This window comes from Triticum dicoccoides, chromosome 4B, assembly GCF_002162155.2.
Source record: "Triticum dicoccoides isolate Atlit2015 ecotype Zavitan chromosome 4B, WEW_v2.0, whole genome shotgun sequence".
In the NCBI taxonomy this organism is placed as follows: domain Eukaryota; kingdom Viridiplantae; phylum Streptophyta; class Magnoliopsida; order Poales; family Poaceae; genus Triticum; species Triticum dicoccoides.
In genome coordinates this window covers 632,218,355-632,227,335 of record NC_041387.1, presented here as the reverse complement: position 1 = coordinate 632,227,335, position 8,981 = coordinate 632,218,355, and positions in this window count along the sequence as shown.

Here is an 8,981-nt window from a genome sequence, read left to right as displayed (position 1 = left end):
AGGGTCAAGCCCCTGGCAAAATCGTGAGTGTCTGGCTACCCGAATGACTTATTGCACTCCTTTATTATTTGATAGCTTCTAATGCCGAATCTAATTATGCAGTTCGCCCAGAGCTCAGCTTGGCGGTTCGTCGAGCGGCTCTCTGAATTCATCGGACGTGAATAGCGCTTCACTTCCGACGGCCTCCTCCCCTCTCCCTACAGACGACGCTGAGGTGGAGTCCCGTAGGGGACAAAACCGGGAGGAGGTTGTCCTGGAGGCGCCACAAGACGACCTTCCGGACTCCAGGCTCGAAGGGGGTAAAGCCCCGAAGGGATCTAAGTCCGTCCCCGGGCCGGACACTGCTTCGGAACCATCAGCGGTTCCAGAGTCCAACAGGCGGCGCCTTCAAAGGAAGGGCAAGCCTACGACGCCGGCGACTTCCGTCCACCCGGAGGCGCCGGACAATTTGCTGGAGGCGCTTAACGACGCCTCCATCGACGAGGAACACCGCACTGTTATGAGTGCGGTGATTCAGAAGGTTCAGTGCGCCAAGAGCGGGCTGACGGAAGCCTGTACAAGCCTGTTAACGGGCTTTGAGGTATGTGTTCAAAAACATATATAAAAAATATTACCGCATAGACAGTAGCCCCTGATGCTCAGTTCGGTGTTCGGCAAGAAAAGCAGAGCTGAGGATCTAAAAAGACATACACAGGAGTCTAATAGAAATATGTCAATATGGGAATGGAGGCTGAGCTGCTAACCTCTGCCGCACTGACTGCGGAGGTCAATGCATTGAAGGAAAGCCTCGAGCGGTCCGAGAGCGAGCTCGGCCGTGCCAAGAAGCAGCTCGAGGATAAAGAGGGTACATAGTACCTCCTGTAAATGTATATAGAAATACTTGGTTGCAAAATAAGAACAGGACCAACATTAATGTTGCCGGAGCCACGACCGAGGTGGCGACCCTGAAAGATGCGGTCTCTAAGGCCGAAAAAAGTGCGGCCTTGGAGCGCACCGAGCGAGAGAAGCAGGAGGCGCGGGTGGCAGAGGTGCGGCAAGAGCTCCAGGCTATCATGGAAAAACACGAGAGTTTGGAGCGTGACTCAAAGACTCGAGAGTCTGAGCTTGCCTTGGCTCTTGAGAGTGCCAAGACCGCTAAGGCCGAAGCCCAAAAGGCCCTTCAGGAGATCGAGGCGATGAAGAAGATAGCGGTGGGTAAGGCATTCTTTATGCAAAGCAAAAATATAAAAGTTAATTATCTTCTACTTACCCGAATCCGGAGCTCTCCAGGAGCGTTCGCTGATCTGCCTCGTAGTTTGTCTGATGCCGCCGTATACTACCGAGCCGAAGAGGGGAGCTCGACGGAAAAAGTGTTCTGGTCTCAGTATGGTGAGGCCGAACATCCTGTGTCCCTGAGCGACCAGCTGAAGCAGCTGGTCGAGCTCCACAAGGTGGCCGAACAGGCCATGAAGGGCCTCATAGCTCGGCTATGGCCTGGAGAAGTCATGCCTGGGAGCTACTTCGGTCTGGTGCGGCGGCTGGTGGACGCGTGTCCGTGGATTGAGGTCGTCAAGCGCTCTGTTTGTATTGAAGGTGCCCGTCGGGCCCTTCCCCGTGCTAAGGTGCACTGGGGCAAGCTAGATGCAGAGAAGCTGTTGACGGACGCGCCACCGCCGGCAAGGAGTATCATATGCCCGAGATGTATTATAATGGCGTTCTGAAGGGTGCCCGCAGTATAGCGGATGAGTGCTCCAAAGATGTAATTTTTGAGTAGACTCACATTTGTTATCCTCTACGCTGAAGCTTTGTTCATATGCGTTAAGCAACGCTTGTTAATTTAAAATATTACCTTTTGTGCGGCCGTTTATCAAATCTGAGAGATGCAAGTCGTCGGCTTCGACCCCCATGCCACGAGTGCTGGGGTGTTCAGGATAAACCTGAGCGCTCTTGTTCCCATTCTTGGGTCCATCTAGGGAGGCGTTCAGCACAACGAACCAGGCCGACGGACTTATAATGCTTTATCACTCTCACTTAGCCATAGAATTCTATAATTTTAAATTTCAGCGAAGCCCCTAGTATTCGGAAGACCGAGTTCGGGGCGCTATCCACGCCTAGGCCGGATAAGTCCGGTTCCTCGCTCGAAGCGGCATAAGTCTTTAAGGACTCGAAGAAACCTCGTGAACAGCGACCGGTCTCTCGCACTATCATGACAGTCAGTTTTAGCTTTCTCTACTGAGGTGTTAACCCAGCTCAACTGGGGCACAATCGCAGTAGTTCTCCTAGCGCTACCTTAGCCAACAATGCGGAACGTAAGGTACCAAAACATGGGAGCCGGGCAAACCCAACTATTGACCAAAGACATGATTCAGAGCCGATGCATATAGTGCTATAAGTTCGGGGTGCCACACTCGTGAGAGTGTTCGGTCTTCTCACACCATGTTATGGGGTGTTGTAAGCCCCTGGTGTATTGTCCGCACCAAAGTGTACGGTTGCAGAATGTCATGACTAAAAATATTTGTATATAAAAATAGATAAGTACAATAATAGGTAAGAGCTATATATTGTTTATTAAAAAAAGGGCTGATGCGAAAGCAGAACGATACAAGAAGTGCGGTAAGCAAGAGATGGGAGTATTTGACATATTCCCCTCCAGGGGCAAGCTGCGGGATTGTAAGTAAAACAGGTATTAAACTCGTTATAGAGACCACCTAGACTTTTGACGTGGCTTGCTCCCTCCCTGGCTGTTGCATCGTGGGTTCGGCGAGTGTATTGCCGGACAGGCCTTCCGAATAGTTGGGTCCTGAAAGTGTGTAAAAAGGAAAACGGCGAAATAGGGAGCCCCTTAGTGCGGTTGAGCCGCATTCTGGGCGTGCCATTGTTGTGCCCCTCTCCTTATGCCCATGGTATCTCTAAGTCGTAATTATGTACGTGTGGTACCAGTATCGCCGTTTGGCGGGGGCTGGGGTTGGGGCCGCACTGGTATGCTTGCTCGGAACGTGCCAGCCGGATTTGTTGTAGGTTACTTCGGGCTCGCTTGACGTTGTCCGGACGTTTGACGCCTGGATTGGAGAACTTCCTTGAGAGGCTACTCTGTACTTCCGCCGCCAAGGCCTCCGTGTGCTCCTCGGAGAGAGCATTCGGTGTTTCCGTTTACCGTGATGACTCTGCGAGGTCCTGGCATCTTGAGCTTGAGATATGCATAGTGCGGCACCGCATTGAATTTTGCAAATGCGGTTCGTCCAAGCAGGGCGTGATAGCCGCTGCGGAATGGGACTATGTCGAAGATTAACTCCTCACTCCGGAAGTTATCCGGGGATCCGAAGACCACTTCGAGTGTAACCGAGCCTATACAGCTGGCCTCTACCCCTGGTATGACACCTTTGAAGGTTGTCTTTGTGGGTTTAATCCTAGAAGGATCGATGCCCATTTTTCGCACTGTGTCCTAGTAAAGCAGGTTCAGGCTACTGCCGCCGTCCATTAGGACTCTGGTAAGGTGAAATCCGTCGATAATTGGGTCTAGGACCAGTGCGGGGAATCTGCCGTGACGGATGCTGGTGGGATGGTCCCTTCGGTCGAAGGTGATCGGGCAGGAGGGCCATGGGTTGAACTTTGGGGCGACTGGCTCCAGCGCATAGACGTCCTTGAGAGCATGCTTCTGCTCCCTTTTGGGGATGTGGGTTGCGTATATCATGTTCACCGTCTGAACTTGCGGGGGAAATCCCTTCTCTCCTTTGTTGTTTGGCGGCCGGGCCCCCTCCTCGTCATCGCTATGTAGCCCCTTGTCTCTGATCTCGGCACTTAACTTGCCTGCCTGCTTGAACACCCAACAATCCCTGTTGGTGTGATTGGCTGGCTGTTCGGGGGTGCCGTGTATCTGGCACGAGCGATCGAGTATCCGGTCTAAGATGGATGGGCCCTGAGGGTTTCTTTTGAATGGCTTCTTCCGCTGACCCAGTTTAGAGCCTCTGAATCCGGCATTGACTGCCGTATCTTCCGTATTGTCACCATTAATGCGGCGCTTATGCTTGTTGCGATGTGACCTGCTGTTGCTATCCTTGGTATCCGAATTGCCGGGGCTCTTGGTTATGTTATTGCTACGAGCTAGCCAGCTATCTTCTCCCACACAGAAGCGGGTCATGAGTGTCATGAGGGCTGCCATAGATTTCGGCTTTTCCTGTCCTAGGTGCCGGGCAAGCCATTCGTCTCGGATGTTGTGCCTGAAGGTTGCAAGGGCCTCGGCATCCGGACAATCGACTATTTGGTTTTTCTTGGTTAGGAACCGTGTCCAGAATTGTCTGGCCGATTCCTCTGGCTGCTGGATTATGTGGCTTAGGTCATCGACGTCTGGTGGTCACACATACGTGCCCTGGAAGTTGTCAAGGAATGTAGAACAGGTCCTCCCAACAACTAATTGACTCTGCTGGCAGGCTGTTAAGCCAATGTCGAGCTGGTCCTTTAAGCTTGAGCGGGAGGTATTTGATGGCGTGTAGATCATCACCACGGGCCATGTGGATATGAAGGAGATAATCCTCGATCCATACCGCAGGATCTGTTGTGCCATCGTATGATTCGATGTTTATGGGTTTGAAGCCCTCGGGGATTTGATGATCCATTACTTCGTCTGTGAAGCATAGTGGGTGTGCGGCGCCCCTGTACTGGGCTATATCACGACGCAGCTCGGACGAGCTTGGTCTGTTGTATTCGGCTGGGCCATACTTATTATGTCCGGCGTGACGGCTAGCGTCACGTGAAGTGGGGCGCCCATGCGATCTGTAGATCGATCTTGTTTGCCTTGCCTTATTCTCCAAGATGTCTCGCAGGTCTGTTGCGTCTCCCCGTACTCTAGTATGTTTTGAGCGGTGTCGGGGTGCGGCTTGGGTTGAGGGCCTGAAGGCCTCTCTATCGCGGCCACGGGGTGGCCGATCGGGCGCATCGTACGCTGGTGATGTAGGTTTAGTTGCTTCCTCCTCAAGTTGGGGTAGCAGCCTGTGCTTTGGGTAGCTCTTGGATGGGCGTTCTAGTTTATACTCTTCGCCCGCCAGGACTTCGGTCCATCTGTCGGCTAGCAAGTCTTGGTCAGCTCTAAGCTGCTGCTATTTCTTCTTGAGGCTGCTTGCCGTGGCTACGAGCCTGCGTTTGAAACGCTCTTGTTCGACGGGATCCTCTGGCACGACGAATTCGTCGTCGTCGAGGCTTGCCTCGTCTTCGGAGGGAGGCATGTAATTGTCGTACTCATCCTCTTTGTCGGCCGCTCTCTCATGAGGGCTGGCTCCTTCGTCCTCCTGCACTGAATCCTGCTGGAGGGGGTTGTCTTCGGCGCTATCCGGCGTGTTGTTATCTCCGGTGTCGGAGTCGCCGTTTTTGCTTTGGTGGGACTTAGAGCGGCGCCGCTGACGTCGGCGCTTGGGTTGCTTCTTGGAGGGGTCATCCTCCATTTTCTCCTCGCCATCCCCCGCTTTAGGGGTGTCCACCATGTATATGTCATATGACGAGGTGGCTTTCCAGTTCCCTATAGGTGCTGGTTCTTGATCGTTTCCTTCATCGGCGTCCATGCCGTCGATGTCTTCGGAGTCAAAGTCGAGCATGTCGGTTAAATCGTCGACAGTGGCTACGAAGTGGGTGGTGGGTGGGCTTCGAATTTCTTCGTCGTCCGCATCCCAACCGTGTTGGCCGTAGTTCGGCCAGTGCTCTCCTGACAAAGAGAGAGACTTTAATGAATTCAGGATATTGCCGAAAGGCGAGTGCTGAAAGACGTCCGCGGCGGTGAACTCCATGACCGGAGCCCAGTCGGGCTTAATCGGAATAGGTGCGGGATTTACGGAGTCCGGATCGGAGTCCGGCACCTTGGAGTCACGGGCCTTGCGAGGGACTAGGCTGGTATCTGGCTCTATCGCCATAGAGGTTGCAGTTTCCGGGGCGACGTCCAACCGTCCGTCCCCGACTGGCGCAGTGGGCTTCGAGCTAATGGTCGGAGCGGACACCTGAGCGACGCTCTGGGTGTTGTCCGATGACAGAGCTAAATCATGCCTATCGTGACAGTGCGGCGCGCCCGGTCGTGGCTCGAATCCGTTGAAGATCAAGTCCCCGCGGATGTCGGCCGTGTAGTTTAAGCTTCCAAACCTGACCTGATGGCCAGGGGCGTAGCTTTCGATTTGCTCCAGATGGCTGAACGAGTCGGCCAGCAGTGCGAAGTCGCCGAATACAAAGATCTGTCCGGGGAGAAAAGTCTCATCCCGGACCGCATCACAATTGACGAGCGAAGAAGCCATCGGGCCTAAAGGCGATGACACAGAGAACTCTCAATGAAAGCACCAATGTCAGTGTCAAAACCGGCGGATCTCGGGTAGGGGGTCCCGAACTGTGCGTCTAGGCGGATGGTAACAGGAGACAAGGGACACGAAGTTTTTCCCCAGGTTCGGGCCCTCTCGATGGAGGTAAAACCCTACTCCTGCTTGATTAATATTGATGATATGGGTAGTACAAGAGTAGATCTACCACGAGATCGGAGTGGCTAAACCCTAGAAGCTAGCCTATGGTATGATTGTTGTTCGTCCAATGGACTAAAACTCTCCGGTTTATATAGACACCGGAGAAGGCTAGGGTTACACAGAGTTGGTTACAATGGGAGGAGATCTTCATATCGTATCGCCAAGCTTGCCTTCCACGCCAAGGAAAGTCCCATCCGGACAGGGGACGGAGTCTTCAATCTTGTATCTTCATAGTCCAGGAGTCCGGCCAAACGTCTTAGTCCGGCCATCCGGACACCCCTAATCCAGGACTCCCTCACCGACCCACCACCCACTTCGTAGCCACTGTCGATGATTTAACCGACATGCTCGACTTCGACTCCGAAGACATCAACGGTATGGATGCCGATGCAGGAGACGACCAAGAACCAGCGCCTATAGGGCACTGGAAGGCCACCTCGTCATATGACATATACATGGTGGACACCCCAAAAGAAGGGAATGGCGATGGAAAAACGGAGGATGACCCCTCCAAGAAGCAGCTTAAGCGCCGGCGTCAGCGGCGCCGCTCTAAATCCCGCCAAAGCAAAAATGACGATTCCGGCACGGGAGATAATAACACCCCGGATAGTGCCGAAGACAACCTCCTCCAGCAGGATTCAGCACAGGAGGATGGAGAAGCCAGCCCTCATGAGAGAGCGGCAGACAGAGAGGTAGAGGACGATAAGTACATGCCTCCCTCCAAAGACGAAGCAAGCCTCGACGACGACGAATTTGTCGTGCCTGAGGACCCCGTCGAACAAGAGCGTTTAAAACGCAGGCTTATGGCCACGGCGAGCAGCCTCAAGAAAAAATAGCAGCAGCTTAGAGCTGACCAAGACTTGCTAGCCGACAAATGGACTGAAGTCCTTGCGGCCGAAGAGTACGAACTCGAACGCCCCTCCAAGAGCTACCCAAAGCGTAGGCTGCTACCCCATTAGAGGAGGAAGATCCTGAACCCACATCACCAGTGCACGACGTGGCCGACTGACCACCTCGTGGCTGCGACAGAGAGGCCTCTCGGCCATCCACTCAAGCCGCACCCCGGCGTCGCTCAAAAAATAGCAAGGCACGGGGAAATGCGCCAGACCTGCAAGACATATTGGATGACAAGGCAAGGCAAACAAGATCAATCTACGTATCGCGTGGGCGCCCGACGACACGTGACGATAACCGTCACGCCGGATATGGCAAATACAGCCAGGCCGAACACAGCGGACAAAGGTCATTTGGGCTAAGTCGTGATATAGCCTAGTACAGAGGCGCCGCACACCCACTATGCTTCACAGATGAAGTAATGGATCATAAAATCCCCGAGGGTTTTAAACCCGTAAACATCAAATCATATGATGGCACAACAGATCCTGTGGTATGGATCGAGGATTATCTCCTTCATATCCACATGGCCCGCGGTGATGATCTACACGCTATCAAATACCTCCCACTCAAGCTTAAAGGACCAGCTCGGCATTGGCTTAACAGCTTGCCAGCAGAGTCAATTGGTTGCTGGGAGGACCTGGAAGCCACATTCCTCGAAAATTTCCAGGGCACCTATGTGCGACCACCAGACGCCGATGACCTAAGCCACATAATTCAGCAGCCAGAGGAATCGGCCAGACAATTCTGGACACGGTTCCTAACCAAGAAAAACCAAATAGTCGAATGTCGGGACGCAGAGGCCGTCGCAACCTTCAAACATAACATCTATGATGAATGGCTTGCCCGGCACCTAGGACAGGAAAAGCCGAAATCCATGGCAGCCCTCACAACACTCATGACCCGCTTTTGCGCGGGAGAAGACAGCTGGCTAGCTCGTAGCAATAACATGACCAAAAGCCCTGGTAATTTGGATACCAAGGACAACAATGGCAGGCCGCGTCGCAACAAGCACAAGCGCCACATTAATGGCGACAATGCTGAGGATACGGCAGTTAATGCCGGATTCAGAGGCTCTAAACCCAGTCAGTGGAAAAAGCCATTCAAAAGAAATACTCCGGGCCCGTCCAGTTTGCACCGAATAGTCGATCACTTGTGCCAGATACACGACACCCCCAAACAGCCAGCCAATCACACCAACAGGGATTGTTGGGTGTTCAAGCACACAGGCAAGTTAAGTGCCGAGAACAGAGACAAGGGGCTGCACAGTGATGACGAGGAGGAGCCCCGGCCGCCGAACAATAGGGGACAGAAGGGCTTTCCTCCACAAGTGCGGACGGTGAACATGATATACGCAACCCACATCCCCAAAAGAGAGCGGAAGCGTGCACTCAGGGACGTATATGTGTTGGAGCCAGTCACCCCAAAGTTCAACCCGTGGTCCTCCTGCCCGATCACTTTTGATCGAAGGGACCACCCAACTAGCATCCGCCATGGCGGATTCGCCGCATTGGTTCTAGACCCAATCATTGACAGATTTCACCTCACTAGAGTCCTTATAGACGGCGACAGTAGCCTGAACCTGCTTTATCAGGATAAAGTGCGAAAAATGGGCATAGA